The sequence below is a fragment of the Pollicipes pollicipes genome, unplaced genomic scaffold (assembly GCF_011947565.3).
Source record: "Pollicipes pollicipes isolate AB1234 unplaced genomic scaffold, Ppol_2.1 Scaffold_4295;HRSCAF=5057_pilon_pilon_pilon, whole genome shotgun sequence".
In the NCBI taxonomy this organism is placed as follows: domain Eukaryota; kingdom Metazoa; phylum Arthropoda; class Thecostraca; order Pollicipedomorpha; family Pollicipedidae; genus Pollicipes; species Pollicipes pollicipes.
The window spans coordinates 34700450-34721002 of NW_023596461.1; the positions used below are offsets into that span (position 1 = coordinate 34700450).

General features: G+C 48.5%; 1 protein-coding gene across 1 annotated transcript in view; it reads right to left on the reverse strand.

Moving 5' to 3' along the window:
* Nucleotides 1-10990, reverse strand: part of LOC119097472 (uncharacterized) — a 70237-nt gene extending 59247 nt beyond the window's left edge. The window contains exon 1 of the mRNA XM_037220501.1: nucleotides 10913-10990. The gene's annotated coding sequence lies outside the window, so the exon portion shown is untranslated. The remainder of the gene's footprint in view (nucleotides 1-10912) is intronic.
* Between the last annotated feature and the right edge of the window lie 9563 nt (nucleotides 10991-20553).

Consider the following 20553-nt stretch of genomic DNA (forward strand, 5'->3'; position numbering starts at 1 on the left):
CGGCGGTTCATCAGCGTGATGACGTCATGCCGCTCATAACCGGCTCGGCGGCGGCGCGCGCGCGCGCGCGAGTCCGGCGCGGGAGCCGAGCTCCATTACGGTGAATGACGGCAGTTTGAGTTGAGTTCACCAGCCGAATCGCTGTTTGCATTTCGGCTTAGTTTGGTTGGCGCCAGGGTGGGGAAGCGGCCGTCACTTTCAAGCGGCGAATTATGGCGCACGCCGCTCCGGACGACAGTTTCATTTGGCGGCGGTGTTGGTTTTGCGAGCGGGCATCTGGACAAAAGGCTTGGAATGGGACACGAAGAGACTGTCGGCCACCGCTGCGGCGATGAAGAATGCATCCGGACATAAAACAATCCGAGACAGCGGGGTCTTCAGCAGTGCATCCGCTGCTCTGAGAATCCAAACAGCAAAGATGAAGCCGCAGCGATGACGTATTTGCCAGCAAGGTTGGATGTACACAATCACTTTGGCTATACGATTAGGTTTAGCGTTCCCTCAAAACTTCGCACGGACCCCCATCCTCCCGTCCCGTCGCGTCCGCCCAGAGCTACTTTTACAAAAAAGCGGGGCCATGGACAGGGAGTGTGCCACATTTGGGGCATGTTTCAAAAACATAATGTAGCGAAACCTCAGAAGCAGCTGTGTCTAATAACGGCGCTCGCGAGTGTCGGCGCAGCCCAAGCGAGGTATCGCATGCAGTTTAGTTTGTTGACGCAAACTAATTATTGCCAGTCCGAACTACACGGTCAGCATTTCAGTACAACATCACCCTCTTATTTCTGCGTAGTCTCGAGTTTCATTTCCGGTGTGAGCTACCTTGGGTAGGAAAAACATTTACGTGCGATGTTCGTTGCGGACTCGGTGACTGTGCGGGGATTTCTGGTTGATGTCGTTCAAAATTGGCATAAAAAGGAAAAAGCTGCCTAAAGACGCAAGCAGGCCCCCTATATACCTCAAGGGTGGTGGTCAGAACGTACTCCGCCACTTACGGGTGTGAATGACCAATGTGGTGCCAAACACCACGGATGAGCAATGACAGTCTCGGTGCGATTCGTTGAATTCCATGATTACGCCCCCATCGTTTGCATAGTTTCCCTATAAAATGCTTCAAACTAGCATAACTTTCCTGCACAAACATGTTCGCCAACTAGGGCATCATCAACATTGCGTAACACACATGTTGAGAGAAGCAAAGCATCTGAGAGCATTCCTTCACTGTGGTGGGTGAGAGCTATGGAGTCCAGCCAATTGTTCCTAAGTGCATTTGCGAGGAATGTTATGCATATAAATAAGACAGGTCCAATAGCTTTATTCCTCGTAATATGGGTGCAATGATATTTCGATTACATGCCTTTATCGCAACGGATATCAGTGGTAAATTCAAAATTGCCTGCAGACCCTACAGATTTTTCAGTTTTTTTTTTTTTGACCAGCGAGCCACATTTTTAAAGGACGCCAATATTCAGGCGATAAAACAAGGAGCAATTGCGAGCCACTTCTATGATACAGTGCACATCCAACTTACAATTAAAATACGCGAACAACTGGTGTACATGCAAACGGATTTAAACAAACAGGCATCACACATCACGCACCATTCAAGCATGCAAGCGATATCCAGTAAACAGGCACTGCGTAGCACGCATCACTTATACATGCAAACAATTTCAACCAAACAGGCATCACGCATCACGCGTTAATTATCACTCCTATATGCAAACGGTTTTAAGCTATCACGCACCACACATCGAGGTACAAAACACGATCGCACAATCGGCCGTGATGCATGTCAAGTTTCGGTCGCGACTTTTTTACAAGAATGGATTCACATATTTTCCTGTCTGGATGGTCCTGTGCAGATGACTTTGAGCACTTAAGGGTGTTAAGGAGTCCGTACCTACCTGGATTTCTTTTTTGACAAAACATTCAGCCTGAGTGTGTTTTGTCAAAAATGGTCGCCGAAATGGCCACTCCGTTTTTGTTTTCAGCGTGTTGCATATGTTCAATACATTTCGAGTGAATAGGGCGCATGGACTCCCCGACATCTCATATGTTCCTCGCATGTTTTTCACACGGTTTACACCTCATTTCGTCAGCCACGTTTTTTGCGTGAAAACCCTTTGAAACCCACACTTGCATGACAAACTCCTACTGATTATTACTTGTTACTGCTGATATTCGTTTCGATAAAGGCATGTAGCCAAAATACAAATTATCTACCTATCCATTCTCCTGGTTATTCCACGAGGAATAAGGTAATAAGTACTGTCGTATTTATGAGTTCAGACGTATGTGTACCGTCAGGACGTCCACTTCAAATAGAAGATCTGAGCAGCTTAGAATATCGAGAAAAAACTGACATGATCAATAAAATCGGACTCCTCTGATCTAGCAATGAATTGGTAGTACAAAAAGGCAGCATACTCCAACTAGGATTACGTAGACCAAATTGGAGCCCTCGCACACGCCGGGTGTTTATTCATTGTTTGTGATCATTCCACTCAACATAGTTTAGAGGGCATATCTCAACTGGTGTACCAGTATCCAAAACACAAAATGTATACGTAAAACGTATCCATGTAAACCTAAGGTCATATTCGGGCGCTTGATTGAGTGGCGGTGAAAACTTCATGGAGATCGGGGGGGGGGGGGGAGCTGTATTGCAACACCATAGCTGTATTGTTAGTTTTTTGTCTAGGGCTTTGGGTCCCCCGGTAGCTGCCCCCTCACTCACTGCCACCGATCTTGATTTTATGTGAAGTGACAACGCTCAATATCCAAAGGCGTCTGCCCTCAAGGCAGAGCTCACGCTCTCTGCTTTTCCCACTGTGACATCACATTGGGGAATTTTGTGGTCGCATCATCTTCATTCTCAGCTACCAAGCGCGTATCCATGATTCCTGACTTTATTCCGTACGCAATTCAAAGCCTTTTGCGTTGTTCACGCGGCTGACTGACGTTTTGGCTTCAGCAAACATTCGCACACAAGCTGAAAATGACCTCGCCCCAATTCACAATCTTATCGCACGTCAAGTGTCATACTCGCATTAATGAAACAACTAAGAAGGCAAGCCTAGCAATAAGCTCCCTTCGTTCAATTTCAAGGTACATCAGCAGACAATCCCCACTCCGGCGTCGTCCATCCTACCGTTTTTCCCTCCCCATGACGTGGGGCCCGACGAACACGTGGCCACGCACGACGTTGGCCAACTTAAGTACTTAAGTGGGGGCAGCATGACTTATGACGGGGACACCATTCCGCATACCGACCGTCCGACTTAGACCGGATCCGGGGTAGATGACTGTGTCAGGTAGCTATGAACTCCGCAAACTCAATTACCTACCGTCCGGCTCAGACCGGATCCGGGGTAGATGACTGTCAGGTAGCTATGAACTCCGCAAACTCAACTACCGACCGTCCGACTCAGACCGGATCCGGGGCAGATGACTGTGTCGGGTAGCCATGAACTCCGCAAACTCAACTACCGACCGTCCGACTCAGACCGGATCCGGGGTAGATGATTGTGCCAGGTAGCTACGAACTCCGCAAATTCAACCTGCACCACAAGCTGAGGTCGATACCAGCATTCCACGCAGCTTTATACAGTTTATACTCCCCAACACAAGCCAGCCAGAGGGAACGGACACCCCGGAATGGCACCTCACATACGTTACCACACGGTGGTACGACTCCCTTCCAGCTGGCCTTTGTTTCAGCTTCAACACGACTGTGGAACGACTTACCCGAACAACTGCGCACCCAGCCGGGCATAGCCAGTCAAAAAGGGAGTATCCTAGCAGCTGCAGCCTCCCACTCACCCGCCTTCTGTCATTAGGTACCAAGTTTGGAAACACTGCACACTGCACAGCGATAGGGTAATTTAGATTTGAATATGTACCTGTCCTAACCATGGCTTGCAGCCGTGGCCACACTCAGGAAAATGCAATGCACTTCATTCGTCTTTGTCTACAATGCTAGCATATCAGACGCATGCTCCTGCAGGATGTGCCCGCATTTTTGCGAATGAATTTCCCAGCACTCTCTTATTCAAAACATCACGCTGTTCTCATTCGCGGTGCTAATCTCAACGGTGACAGGGGCAGAGGGCTGAGCGTCTGCGGGCAACATTTTCTGATCCACTCTGGACGTTTTCATTAGTGGCACTGGCACCGCTGTGGCGGTGCTCTCGAGGGGCACACATGAACAAACTGGGCCGACCGGGATGAGGCGTCGCCGATGGGCGGCAGGCGAGGATGGAAATTGTGAGTTAAACAAATGTAGCATCTTCCAAGAGTGTGCTCAGACTTGCTGTCCTGGCTTCTCTGCATTGATTGGTTGAATGTGGTGTTATAAACCCGTTGTAAACCAACTAATACATTCCACGAAATTGACGAGATGAGGGAGAATCGTTGGAAATAAGATTCCATTGCTTGCAATCCAAAAAGCTCCATCGCTCCTCTTCAGCCGATTTGCCGCCTTATCAAATCAAATCCGCTGCCAAGCAAGTGGCGTGCATTTGACTTCCAACTCAAGCCATTTCGGCACATGCGACATCAAAGCCGCCAGCCGCCTGAGATACCCCGGCTATATTGAGCTGGCTCGATGAGAGCACAAAGCCGAAGCCTCATAATATATTCACAAATGCAATCGCGGGACGTCGACTTGAAGGTCTGCTCGGCCCGGCCGGCGGGCGGCGTCGGGGATGATGAATGGGGTTAAGCACACCCGCCGTGCAGATTACCGGGGAAACGGCCGCACGCAGGGGCATTCAAGCTCGCGCCCCTCACACCCAACGGCGCGACGACGACCGTCCCGCGCCAGACCCCAATCCGACTTGAGAGCCGCAATCGGAATAAAGTAAGTGCAGTTTCCCTAAACGTCGCGTGCTGAGGACGTGCGTCATCTCTGTGTAGTGACGCGCGCTGAAGCCGACGGCACGCGCTGGACACAGCGCCGGCGCACGACGATGCCGCGAAAAGCGCATTGTACGAAGGCCTTTAAAACAGAACAGCGTAACCGTCATGCATCAATGCGGCTTAATTTTCCCGTCTGACCCAATGCTTTCAGGTGAGATGCTTTCAAGGAAGGGAGTACGAATTAATTTCTCGCTAAGTAGAACAAACAGAAGACAAGCTCGGTTGCGTACATCTGGAACAATGCTGAACATTGTATATAAGCTTACGGTCCAAAACTCGAAAGCGTAAATGGGCAGATCCGGGTCAACTGGTGTATAAGAAAGTTCTGAAACAGACACCTAGCGAGGTTAGCGCGACTTTGGGTCCCCGATTGTGGGTGGATGCGGGTAGGGAGGTCGGCTTTGGACCGCACCACTTGCGGTGGGGGGTGGGCGGAAACACCGAACATCGAGGGAATGGCTACTGCAATGCTCGGCACAACTGCATCGCCGGGAGCAAAATTGTACGTCAACAAAGCTGTCATAACAATACGGAGAGTCTGTTGGGTACGTCACGGACTTACACATCTCAGACCACTGCCCGGGAGCTCAGCGTTCGCTCGCTGGCTCATGTCAGTTACACCATTTGGGACGGAAGCACATAGCACGTTGAAGGATCGTTTATTGAGGCTAGGCGTTACCGCTGTTGAGAGGCGCTGTACCATGAGCCCCCTAACACACCGTTGCCAGTTTGACTTTGGAACGTTTCTAACAGCAAGTCAAGAGATGACTTTTCACAGTCGTCCTGTTCATGTTATGCCGGAATGAGAGCTCCCTTTTGGGTTTTCCGGTCACAGGTTCAAACCGTGCAAGGCATGGGTTCAAACTTGGCGACTTGTCCTCGCCATCCTTCTCTCCCTCAAAACATTGTTATGATATATATATATATATATATATATATATCATAACAATCAAATTATTGTTGCCTTAAGTGCTCGAAACAGCGTTAATAGTAACACAAAATATTTGATTCTACAAACTGTGGTGACCGGGCCCAAGTTGAAAATTTGAGTTCCGTTCAGGTCAGATGTGTTCGTTAGCGGCCTTGCTTCTAAACAGGCATTACTACCGGCGAGCCTTAGGACTGAGCGGGCCTTACTTGACAGGGAACAGGGCCGGCCGTCACACTGTCTGTCGGCTAGTGCCTTCAATGCTAGCAATCTGTCTGTCTGTCCAGAAACAACTTTATGACTCAGTGACCTGATGAGGCTTTGGATCTATTGCATACAGATCCAAGACCTCATATCCAAATACGCAGAAATAGTGCATCGTCAGCAATGCCAAATCTCACAGCGCTCCGGTGTTTCCGTGTGCTGTTTTCTCAGCAATGTCGCTTGGATAATTGTGGAACGACCTCCGGGCACGGTCATCGTTAGATAACCAATACTTCACCTACAGTCGCCAGATTTTTTACTTGATATGGTCCGGCTCAACGTAGGGGTTGTAGTTTCCCCAAATGAGTCGCAGGGGAGGGGGGGGGGCTAGGCAGTGAAAAATGGCACAACCTATAAAAAAACAAAAAACAAAAAAAAACACAACAAAAAAAGAAGCTAACACGCGGGTTTCTAACAGGATTCAGCCCACTTTTTTCTCAACGTTGGGGCTGGAGCCCAAGCTGGGCAAGCCGAAATGGGGTGGAGGGGGGGGGGGGGGGCTGAAGCCCCAAACTGAATAGGAGCCTACACCCCTTGCTCACGGGCTGTGTCGACACAGTGCTTAGTTTAATGAGTGGAAACTGGGTTTCCTGTGACTTTCCTAAACCTTTCGAAAATCCTGAATGTCATGGTCGGCTACCACAATTTCCTCCATGCATCGCCGTAGGGATCATGCCAGACATTCTAGCAAAAACCACAAAAAAAAGTGAAGGCCTCCCGTCCCCCTCTGCTTCTAGGCCCATGATTTCACACAGTTATACTATGAATCATGACGCCGTGCATAGCACGCTTCACGCATTTGTTTATGCATGCGTCCGCGACCCTGTGCTGACAATGAAAACGCTAGGTGCAGCTGGGAGCCAGTGGTACAAGCAGACCTATCTTAAGAAGGTGATGGGGGAGGGGGCAGGTCATTTGGCATCGCCCGCGAAAGCCTTGCTCTTCTTAAAATGAGCGGAATCAAGTTAACTGGTCATGTAAACCATGCTATAATGGTTTAAGTAGATACGCCACACGTTTCTGAATGGTTTTAGCACCTTCACTTTGCTCTATGTCCAATATGATGGCAATAAATGATGTTTTCCCTCACAGCTGCCTCCTCCCCCCCCCCCCCCCCCATTTGGTATGAGGCGGCGCGTAAATTTGCGGTGCGGCTGACGACTGATTATGCAAAAATAGTTCAGTCTGTCAACACTTCCACCTGAATGTATGACGACCCGCAACCACAAAATTACTGCCAACCTGATGACAGTTACATATGCGCCTAAGTCCAGCAAGTCCATGATGGCTTCCGGCGCTTTCCGTCATGTGTGAGGCCCCTAGCCGACGTACGGTGGCCGAACAGAACCAGAGGGACGGAACGGGGCCACACGGAGCCGGACGGAAGCGGACGGCACCGGAGCGAGCTGGAACACTATAAAGCAAGATGGAACTGGACGGAACTACTCCAAACAAGACTGGGCGCGACCAGACCAGACGGGAGCGAATGAATCCGGACGAGATAGAATCAGATGGGACCGGACAGTAATGGACAGGCCCAGACGGGATCGGACGGCACTGGACGTGACCGGACGGAACCGGACGGAAAAGAAATGGGCCAGCGGGACAGGACGGAACCAGAAGGGACTTATTAGAGCCTGACGGAATCGGTTGGCATTAAACGTGACCGAAATGAACCGGGTGGGACAAAACGGGAAACATGAAACCGGACCCGACGGGACGGAACCGGACAAAACCGGACGTAACCTCATGAGGTAAGACTGAACCAGACCAAACCAGACGAGACCGGGCGAATAGGACCGACCGATAGGACAGATCAGATAGGACCGGACTTAAGCAGATGAGACCTTTTGGGGTTAGGTGGGACGGGACGGGACCGGATGGAGGCGGGCAGGGCCAGACGGGACTGAGCGGAATTGGACGCCACCGGGCATTACAGGAAGCAAGCGAACGGAACATCACAGGACCAGACGGGACTGAGCGGAATTGGACGCCACCGGGCATTACGGGAAGCAAGCGAACGGAACATCACTGAAGCCAGATGGTACCGGAGCGGATCGGGAGGGACCTGGCCGAACTGGACGGGACAGGACCGGACAGGACCGGACAGAACAGAACCGGACAGGACAGGACCGGACGGGACCGAAGGGGACTGGACTGGATCGGACGGGAGCGGACAGGATCGGACGGGAGCGGACAGGATCGGACGGGACCGGACATGAGCAGACAAGATCGGACAGAACTGGGTAAGATGGAATGGGACCAAACGGGATCGGACAGGACCGGACAGGATCCAACGGGACCGGACAGGATTGGACCTGACCAGACAGGGTCAGATGAAATCGGACGGCAACGGACGTGACCGAATACAAAACGCTACAAAATGGGATCAGATGGTACAGGGTGAAACGGCAGAGACCAGATGGGGATCAGGTGGAACCGTGCACGACCTGGGACCGGGCTAGACTGGACGATGCCTGATGGGACCACACATATGGTGTGCTGGGACGGGATCGGACGGCAAGTCACGTGGCCGATGGCAACGGGACGGAACGGGACGGGACAGGACGGGGCAGGGCGGCACTAGCTGGGACTAGAACGGAACCTTCAGGACCAGACCGGGCCCGTCTGATCCCGTCAGGGCCCGTAGGGTCCTGTATGATCCCACCTGGTACCATTTGGCCTCGTTTGGTCTGGTTTAGTCTGGTCCCACTTGGTTTATTCAGTCTTGTCTAGCCTATTTGGTTCCATCCAGCCACGTCCAGCCCATTCTCGCCTCCTCCAGCCCACTCCAGTCGCGTCCAGTCCCATCCGGTGCCTCCCCATCGCGTCTGGTCCCATGCGCCACTGTCTAGTCCCGCGCCACCCCGTCCGATCCGGACCATCTCTGGCGATCCCGCGCCGTCCGGTTACGTCTGGTACCGCCGGCTTCTATCCGTAAAGCCCAATAGTGTTTGATATCGTCTAATCCCACCTGGTTTGGCTCAATCACTTAATCACTTCCAAGCCCGTTTGGTTCCATCTGGTCCGTTCTCAGCCATAAGGTGCGGTTCAGCCCCACAACGTTCCTTCCGGTTTCATCCGGTCCCGTCCGATCGTGTCCGATCCCACTTGGCTCTGTTCAGCTCATGGGTGTAGGAACAGGGGGGGGGGGGGGGCAGGGGCCATGGTCCCAATTTTCAAGGTGGGTGGCCAGCAGGGTCCCCCCCCCCCACACACACATTGTTCAAATGAGGGCTGTGTCTAGCTTAATTTTGAGCTGCATTTAACGTACATGACGATTTACATATTTCATCACCCACCTTCATCAAGACGTGTCATCTTTTTCGTTCGCTTATTGGCCATCTGCTTAGTGTCACAGCAGCAAGGCCGACGTCGCGCGGCCCATGGAGACTGTAACGCGGGGCGTCGAGGCTGTTGCTGCTACAACTTGCGAGCGCGCACGTTCAAAACCATTTTACATAGTTTTTTATCGGTAATCATTTCTGATTTAATCTTGAATATTTTAAGATGACCATGGATTAGCCATGCTGGTAAAAATTTGGGACCCCCTCTCATCTTTAATCTACGTTCAGGGGGTCCTCATTATTTCCGAAGAACACAGAAAACATGGAACCTGGAGTCTATGTGACAACTATTGGACCACATGCGGCCATCAGGGATGTTGCCTCGATGAGCGTTTGTGCTGATCCGGGCCAACTGCGCTGGTCAGAAGGCCTCCGTGTCAGGGAGGCCTTCTGAACAATGTGACATGATATATCTTTCTTATGGCATCCGGATAAACCAGGAGATCCTGCCCCCTGTCGCCAGAACGACAGCCGGAAGAGCCATCTCACCAGCCAATATCCAGGCCGTATCTTGGCATCTACCCTGTGGGGTCAGATGCCTCCTTGACGACCCAAAATGCCTACCCGCTCGTGGAATTTCGCCTCCACAGAAAACACAGTGTTAAAATGGACGAAGAATCCTGGGAAGCTTTATGGCCTTATTTGCCGAATGACAGAGGTGAGTCGGATGGGCAAGATTGTGCACCATTAAGAAACAGCTTTAAATGCATATATAGCATAACAGCCATAGCATTGGAATAAAGAATGATAACAAACTCCATCTCTACCCCCCCCCCCCCCCCCCCCATCATCGGGTTCGCTTCCCAGAAAAAGTTTCTGAGGTACACCCTGAGCTTGCCCCCTCCCCCCCCCATACACACTTCTTGAAACGTTCCTACGCCTAGGTTCACCTCCATCTAGCTTCGTCCCACACCGCCAGGTCTCGCCCGGAAATACTAACAGGTTGGCAGTAATTTTGGGCTTTGTGACCTCACAAACGGCTGAAAATGTTTGTGGCCAATATCCTCGATTTTTCCACTGCCCGCAACACCATGGATCCACGCGTCGGTTGATGTGAACTGTGCGACGAATGCAAGGTAAAACGCTATGCGTCGTCATGCTATCGCACATAGAGCTAAATGATGTCGGCAAAAGTATTCCAAAACGTCTTGTGCATCTGCTGCTTTCGACATCGCATGGGCTTCGCACCAGCTTCAGTCGAGTTTATTGGAAGCGCGAGGTCTACGCTGGCGACAACCCTCACCTTAGCGGTCAGTCAGGAACCAACTATAGCGAAAGAGTCCAAGAGGTGGCGGACCAACCCTTCTCCCGCTATAGGTTACGCCTGTCAGCTCGGGGCGCAGTGCAGACGTAAGCGAATGCAGACCAAAGCCATCCCCAAATTGATTCCCTGTCCAGTTGGCTGAAGCTTTCATCTCTCCCTTCAATTTTCTCCCCCGTGTCATCTCACCTCGTTACTAGGCACCAGCCGTCCGCTACCAGCGTGATTCTCAATTAATTCAGGTCTCTTTCTCGCCGCACCCCTGACCTCCCCGTTTCACACCGCCCCAGCTAAAACCGCAGCTGTCACTTCTCCCCGCCGGTGTTTTTGAAGCAGAAAATATGGTATAGCAGATTATTTCCATAAACTTAAATATAATGAGATGTACCCTCACGGCAACATATTCATGAATTCGAACGTTAATCAATTTATGACATAATTTTAATGGCGTATTTACTAGTAGGCTGGAAGGAAAAAGCAGATACTGGCATTTGTTGCCGCTGCAAAACCCGCCGGTCCGTAGTTAATGTTCCTGACTGTTTGACTACCTAGGTGACGCTATCTAAAAGTAAGTCTCGATATAGATGGCAGCACGTAGCCAGGGTTCGGAATAGTTTTAGGACAAAAGTGCGTATGGGATGAACTGTTTGGGGCCCAGGGATCCCAGTTGGAGAGGTACATGACTAGGGTGCAAACCACTTCTGCATGCGACTGCGCAGAGGCAGTTTCAGGCATGAGACACATGGAACAAAACCGAATTTGTTCGCGTAGGTGTAAAACATGATTTAAAGGAAACCTGTTATTTTCACTCTGCGATAGACGGATAGGATACCTCACCTACACGGCACATCAAATTTCTCGGTGTAATGGTAGAATCAACGTTTTCGTGAGAAAAGCACATCAAAAAGTCGTACAAAATGCGACGGAATTATAATTTTATGCCCATTATCCATTATTTTGCATTACAATCAACGGAATGTAATCATGCTGTACCGACTCAGCCACTACTTTACACCTAATGATCTTAAAATTATGGAGACCTGCGTTTTTTCCACATAAATATGCGTATGGGTTGGTGTGATCAAGTGCCAGGTATAAAAGACTGAAGAAGTTTCCAATTTTGCCGCCAGGATTGTATTTGGCATAAAACGCAGCCAGCATACAATACCGACTCTGGAATCTAGGCTGGCCCCGAACTGATTACTTGGCGAAAGAGAGGGACGTACTGAAAGTATTCAAAGCCCTAAAATGCAAAGAATCGCCGCCGGCTGTTCGATCTCTTTAAGCCACGCTCCTCTCTTTCACTGAGGGAGACGCGCTCCTTTATACCAATGTCTCTCCACCTGCACAGGTGCCGATTAGAAGCCACCAAGTGAGCCTTTCGTTATCGTGCCGGGTCAGCTTGGAGCCGCCTACCTCTGGCCACCACTGTCTTCATCTCTGACTTTCGAGGGATTAAAGACTCGCATTTCAAAGCCCAGATATTAGGTCATGCATCTTGGTTTTGATTATATGCTAGTTACTGGTGTGATCGCATTGGATGTTATGTTATATTCTGTAATCTAGTTCATAGCGTCGTATGTTATGGCATATTTCGTACCAAAGCCTGTTATATATATATATATATATATATATATATATATATATATATATATATATATGTATATGTATATGTATATGTGTGTGTGTGTGTGTGTGTGTGTGTGTGTGTGTGTGTGTGTGTGTGTGTGTGGTGTGTGTGTGTGTTGTGTGTGTGTGTGTGTGTGTGTGTGTGTGTGTGTGTGTGTGTGTGTGTGTGTGTGTGTGTGTGTGTGTGTGTGTGTGTGTGTGTGTGCATTGTTACGTGTTGTAATGTGTTTTTGTAACATGTTGTGAGCGAGTGATGTAACACCCGAGGCTACCGAATGTTGCAATGAGCCGAAATCTGAAAAGCCACCTCGTGGTTGGTTGTCGAGAAAAAAATAATAAAAAAGTACAACTACAGTCTACAACGGACACTTGCACCCATTCGCGCCATCACCATGGGCGTTTGTCCTGGCCTGCCTCTGAACTAATGAGTCCACTCATGGGGCGACGTAGCTACAGGTTTGGCCGCGGTGACAGAGGGGTAGGAGGCGGAAGGGCTCGGCCCGTCGTCTGTGGCCGGTAAAGGGTCGCAACATCCGGCCATTTTTATCCAACAGCCGAGTCGGCGGTGCCCGGGCGGGGAAGGCCGTCGTGAGGCACGCTGGCCCATGACAATGATTCCTTGCATGCTTGACTGTCAGATTGAGGATCTGTGTTGCAACCTGGTCTCAGAATGTGTTCGGGTCTCTTAATTGTCATAGATCAGACAGAAGTAGCTTAACTTACGCATATTTACTATACTACAACTTACTTAGTCTCTTAGTTGTCAGGTAAGCATTGGTGAACAAGCTTACAAATCAGCAGTAAAGCTTGCATAGCAACGGAACAGCGCCGCTTAACGTAGAGCAATCCTACAATCATCAACAGTGTTATTCATATCAGCAAAAGCACTTTTCGCCTGCATCTGGTTGTCCAACATCACGAGGAGCGTGAAGGAAGTCAATGCAGGATAGTTTTCCTGGTCAGTAGAATCTGTCAATGAACAAGCCAGCAACCGTTGGGATGCAAATCAGTTAATTACACTTCTTTGCGAATATTAAGCTGTTCCTTGCTCCTCCACAGAGGTGTAACAGGCGTTTTGATGACAAGCCACCATGGACGCTGTCACAATTGACATACGCAAAGCGTATGCAATTGTTCGTAAACGAATGTGCGTAAACTGTCAAGTTCGCATGGCAGAATTTCGTACGCAAAAGTGTGCTTAGAAGTGTGTGAGCTAATATTCCTATGATATAAAGTGCGCATGAAAAAATGTTTGCATTGACACAAGTTTATCGGGATAAAAGCTCATAGAATGAACAGCTCGTATGTATAAATTGCGTAGCAATTTTTCTTAGGCAGTTGAATGAAGTTTTCGTAACGAATAAAGTTGACATGGCGAAAGCATGCGCGCAAAAGTTCGTGAGCAGCATAGAAGCGGGGTCCTTGGGTGCCCCCCAAATTTCTAGAATGCTGGACATTAAGCTTAGAGAGAACTGCATAGAAAGAATTGCCTTCGAGATGGTGGCTAATTCTTTTACGTACAGCGTTCCAAGACCTACTGACCACCAGCTCAACAAATTATGCACAGTCAGCTCGCAAATTCCTTCAAATTTTTTTTCCTGGAATGACCTAAGGTGTGAATTTGAGTTTACGATGTCTAGCTCTTTTCGCGTGCAGTTTAAAAGTGATACTCTCGTACAATGTCGGGTCGGACGCACACAAGGTACTAATCGAAGGGAGTGAATTGAAGAGGGCCTATGTAGCGCATCATTCTCTTTGGACTCCGATTTGCCGCATATAAGCAACCGCATGCCAGGTCTCATTGGCGCGTCTGACCACCGTATTCCACAAGCAAGCTGACCCTCAACGCGTCCATCAGCTGGTGTCAGTGACACATGGCACGCTCACGGGGTGTCACGCGGAGCCTTCATCTATCTTTGTCTGTCTCAACGCGTCCATCAGTTGGTGTCAGTGACACATGGCACGCCCACGGGGTGTCACGCGAAGTCTTCGACAGAGCCGTCGTTGGAGTGGAGTTAACGGGAGAGCACAGCGGCTCGGCGGGCCACCTGCAGTGGACACGGCTCTTTAGCTGTCGAAACCTCCAGTCACCTCCATCTCAGGCCCATCGCGCACTGCTCCAACTTATTCGAGTTTTTTTGCTGACCGCCTCAGGGGGCTTAGCTTCATGTCATAAAGAGTCGGGATAGTCATGATATTTCTCCTGATCTATTGGTAAGGTGAGGCACTGACAATTGCATAGATGCAACTGTCGCCTGCACCACCAACCCCGTCTTCTCTCCCCAGCCGACGGGATGCAGTGGCCCCCCGCAGCAATCACTCATCCGACGGCTACCACCAAGGGTTGAGATCTGCCCTCGAACTTGTAGGATACGTCTGCATACGACGTTCTCAGCACGTGCTTTGCCAAACAAAATTTGTGCCTGAGAAGCATTTGAGCATGAACTTTGTGTACGTGCTTACATGATGTATCAGCATACGAAGTTTTGTTCAGATACTTTCGTCAAACAAATGTAACGTGATGAGCATTTGCGTCTATACATTGTGTAGCTACATCATATATCTAAGAACGAACCTTTGCTTGCGTTCTTTTGCCAAAAGAACATTGTCCTTGACGAACATTTGCGCGCGAGCATTTGGGGTTCAAACAGTTGCTTAAAACCTTTCACACAAACGTTTGCGAGCACGAATATTTTCCTCCATAACTTTGTTCCTACTTACATGATCTCACACGATCTTTATCTGTACATACTTTTTGCATTAAACCTTTTGTCGATATGAAATTTATACCCTACGTCTCTTATCCTGACAAAGGCATATGAACTTTATGATACAGGCTACGAACGATTGCCATTTGTACTTTTTGTATGCGTATTTTTGTCCACAATCTGTTCGGTATAGCGGTCTGCAATAAACCAGTCTACGATATTGGGCTGATATCGTGTTACGTATTCGACTGCTCAACGGGTGTTGTTCGTGATGATGCAATTGGAGGCTCGACTCTACCGACCGACAGATACGCCCTATATATTCGACTAAAATTTGAAAGATTAGATCTTCTAAGCTTGCCTGCGCACGTATGTGTGAGAGGAGCGGAGAGCTAATTGTGTAAGGCACGCTGCATAGTGTAATGGGATCTTCTCCAGATATACTTTTCTTCAATCCCGGTGTCGAGGCTCAAATAACCCAATAGGTCGGCAAAAATTATCACTTGGATCCTCGATGCAATGCATGAAGTTCCGCCACGTTCCTGGTATATTATAGTTGATGGTTCGAGCATGATTTTGATGTATTTCACCACTGGTGTCTTTATGTAAGCCTTGTTTAAAATAAAGAGATGTACGGAATAAAATGCGTAGGTAAATGAAGTCATGTGATGAGAAGTAGCCAGCGCCGTCATGTTCATATATTTACTTTGCTCAATCCTACCCTAAGCGGGGGCTAACTGCGCCACCCGGGCCTTCCGTTCTCATCGCCAAAACTTTTAATCTTGAACGCCGAAACTTGGCGGCGTGTTCTGATGATTAATCTGACACTCCCATTCATATTTGATCCAATTGTCTACTTATAGTTTATCTTTCAGTCTTTGACATTGATGGCAAATATTTTGACCCTTTTCCACGTGAAGCGGCAGGTGTGCTTTGCGGAAGGCATGCCAACATAAATCGCAGTATTTACGAAGGCGTGTATTGGCTGCGCACTTCCACTTACTGAATGCCGATATTTGGCCAAAGCAAGCATATATGTGTCCAAATATATTACATATAGCTAGTTGTGTCTATACTGAAGGCTTTGGATTGATATCGGCGGATGCATGACACATGCAAGGGCCTATGCCATGCACGGATGTTAGCGGCGACTCTAAAAGCAGTGTTATTTTGCTCACATGATACTGGCCAAGTATTCGACATTTAATGCGTGGATACTGCAGGGGCGGAGACAGGTTGCGCCAGGGTCCAATCAAGTAAGATTTATTGTAGAAATACATGACATGGTTTAGGTGTGGGTAAACTCGAACAGGCTGCGTATTCATAACAAAGTAGCCGTGTTGTTGTCAGAGTTCAAGTGCTACAGAGGCGGATACATCAAGTCACGGTTAGTTCCAAGATAGCACCAACATGGAATCGGATATTTTTTCAAATTTGGACGCATCTCAACGCCACACCAGCTTTCACCAACCCATCCAGCTTTGTGACCATGCGTGCCGTCCAAGGCAGAGTGTTAGTCGAGGCGGATGACAAGTGCCGTAATACGGGGAGGGGCAGCAAATATCACCAGATGCGTTGCAACGGCCTGCTCGATGCCAAATGTTTTTACTTGCCTCATATTTCACTCGAAGATTTTTCAGCCGCTACTAGTTTAAGAATAACTATCGTGCATGCCTTTGGGCTCGACCAAGTTGCCACAATGAAGCCAAGAGTTGTGGCGATCTGAATGCTTTAACTAAAAGAAACAGAATGTTCAGACCTCTCCCACATTTCCTTTGCTTCAATAAGACATTGACCATTTTGGAAACTTTATTTTACATAACGGTTAGTTCAGAGCAGAGCCGTAAGCAGGAGAAAAACTACCGCACAAATTATCAGCTCCTTTCTGGGCTTGGTCTTCATCCTTCACAGTGTGCTTTAGGATAGATCAAGGCGCTGAAAGCACTGAAAAGAAAAATGCTGAATCGTGTCCAGAGATGTTCGCTTGAATATGCCAGAGGTCTGATGGTATCACCTTGTCCGCATCTGTTGTAGCGTTGTTCAATGAGATTGCATGGGGTTTTCCAAAAAATCGAGTTAGGTCTAATCACCTGCTGGTCAAAGTGGTAAAATGTGATAGTTGCAGCATTTTTACTTAAGTGGTTTAGGGAGCTTACAGGTGCGCTCCCAGTGCGCGGTCATGCCATCGAGAATAATTTGCAGGATCAACTGAGACGGTAGTATACATCGCTCAGATGGAAGCGCATATCCATTCGCAGCACATAGTCCGTAAAACAGCATATCTTCTATGTTGTATTGCTTGCCATTACTGGTATTACTCAGCTTATAGTGTCATATAGCGGTATACGGCTGGATGCAAGGAACTCGTAAGCTGGTCTCAAACTGAAGATGAAGCTAGCGGCTTGTGCTGTAGTATTGGGCAGCAGCCTTGATTAAGCGCTAATTTTTCTTGATAAGTGTTGGAACTGCTTTCTTTTGATCATTATAACGATCAAGATGGGAATGTAATGAATTTTAGTAGCCTCGCTCTAACAGTGCTCTGGCCTTTCTTGCCACCAAAATAAATAGATAAGCCTGCATGCCATTGTGGAAAGCGATTCCTAAAATTCCCTTACTGATAGCTCACCGCATATTGACCCCTAGCGATTTTCAGTGTGAGAAGCCATCATTACATCGTTATTTTAATTTCAAAATGGTGTGCATCCTTTGTTTCCAGGGTATCGTCTTTCGTAAAAGATGTTTGCAGCAACAGGAAGCTTTGGCTTGGACCGCCGTAGATGTGATTATACAAATGAATCTAGCCATTCATTAATTAGCGGCCCAGCAAAGCACACAGTGATGGTGGATATGAGGCAAGAACAAAGACGAGCCAACACACACACATGCGATGCGTGCACACACATACACGCAGTCGTGTCACGCACAGCAGCACGGTGGTCGACAGGTCAGTGCCCACAAAACGTATCAATTCCTTTCTGGGCTTGGTCTTTATCGGCGAGGAGGCGGCGGGAACGCTAACCATATACTAAGTGATTCATCACTGCCAGATAGGCATAGTCGCCGGCCCAGGGTCCTATTCTATTGGTGGCTCCAGCTCACTAACGATGGGGGCAGGTGTGAAAATTAGTTGGCAGCCATTGATGGTGGATTTTTGGGTGGATTTAGCACTTGTTTTGCTCAGACGGCCCCTTTCCAAAACCAAAAAAAGGAGCGAAGCTACGCTCCCGTGCCGGGCGCCCTCGACAGTACTCGCGCACACGAGTTCGGCCAGCCGCCCAGCAGGTCAGTCGGTTCCAGTCAACCGGTCAGCTGGTCAAGTCGATCCCAGTCATGCCGGTCAGCTGGTCGGTCGGTCCCAGTCAGCCGGTCAGCTGGCCAGTCGGTCACGGCCAGTCAGCCAGCTAGGTCAGCCCGTCCCGGCTCACCAGCGCTCCCAGCGGTGGCCCAGCAGCCCGCCGATGGGGAGCCTTAGATCAGCAGCCAGCCGGTGAGGCGGTGTCGCCGGGTGGCTCTGTGACGTCCATTCCTGCGCCCCGGGCAGAGCACAGGCGACGGGTCGACAGTGCAACTGGGGTAGACGACGTCCCAGGGCGGCAGTGCGGCTGGGGCAGAAGACGTCCCAGGGCGGCAGGATGGCTGGGACCAGCTAAATATATAGCTAAATATATAGCTAAATTACATATATATATATATATATATATATATATATATATATATATATGATATATATATACATATATATACATATATGTATATACATATATATATATAGGTAATATATACATACATATATATATATATATATATATATATATATATATATATATATATATATATATATTATATACATATACATATACATATGCATGTTTAATGTTACATACGACTTGTCTTAAAATGTATATATATATATATATATATATATACATATATATATATATTATATATATATATATATATATATATATATATATATATATATACATATGCATGTTTAATGTTACATACGACTTGTCTTAAAATGTAATGACCAAAATACAAGGATAATTTTTGGAGGGGCCCCAAACTCCAGGGGGCCCCACAATGTTGTGTGCCCCCCCCCCTTGACGAGATCCTGGATCTGCCCCTGCCGGTGCGCCACATTGGCGATGGATTAGGGTTTCTGGATTTTCTGGCCACGAAGTATTTGAGAATCGCAATTTTCTACTCGCTCTAGAGCGAAAAAGAATTATGAAACGTTGCTCTCAGATGTAGTCCCTATCAGAATCATTATAATCTCGAACGCCCTTGAAATCTGAGTTTTGTCTTCAGCCTTGATTCCGATCCACGTCGTTCTGTTTCTTTTGGTAATTTTTTGCGAATCGTTAAAATCAGGTTGTTTACAGTACAACATTTTAACAGATCTACAAACCTTCCATGCATAAGTCCTATCGAAGACACGGAACTCTAAATATTCGGCAGTGCCAGATTATTCTGTGCTGGAATTGCGCTTATAGAAATGGTGCAACGTTGCTTCTACATCACTTTCTGTACTACGGGTTGGCCAAAAGAAAGAGAGTTGGGGCAGCCAGGCCCACAGTATACACTAAGACTTCGGCGTTGTACGAATTTCGCTATTTCACTGCTCGGAGGGTTTTCGAGGAGAACAGACCCTGGATAACAACATGTCAGCGACCACCACGTTCTGCACCGACTTCTGAACACTTGGGTACATGGCTGCTTCGATGCTCCCGGCATCATGTCAATGATCGGGATAGTTATGTGACGCTGTGATCGATACAACAGACTGATCCTCCCCTTATCCACACAAATGAGGTCTAGCTAGAGCTATGTAACAATAATGCTGAGTTCAGCTGGCGCCGGCGGTCCTCAGCTCAGGATGTGGACATGATCAGCGGTCCCAGATGGTCCAGTAACCTAGCGCTACCCGGCATGATTATCTTGCGTGACGTAATGGTACAATGCCCCAACGCTGCGCAGCTGAGACACCAAGTGTATTCGTGTGGACTAGGAATACACTCACACAGGTCAGGGCTGCCCCGTGAGCATTTGCTTGTCATATTAATTTGCTTATCGCGTCCTTTCTACCAGGTGGTAATTCTTTTATTCTTGTTTTTGCCCTCGTCAATTTCAAGCAATGGCAGAGGGAGGAACTTAACTTTGGCTGAAGGCCAGGCATAAAGCTACGTTGAGGCAGCTAATGTCATCCGGTTCAAAGCAAGGGATAGGGAAAGCCACGTTACATCAAACCACTTATTTGATTCGTATGAAATGCAAGTAAATAAAAACGCGGCGAGATACATATCCGCATATTAAGCACAATCAGGTACACACATACACAAAGGGCAACACAGTACAACACAGTGCGGGAGTCGGGACCGCTTCGTTGCTGCAGTCGGCTTCCCCCTTCGGTTCAACCGATGGATCAGTCCGACATCATTGCTGCAAAATAAACCCTGGTTCTGTGGTCCCGGCTGCGACCAGGGAGCCGGC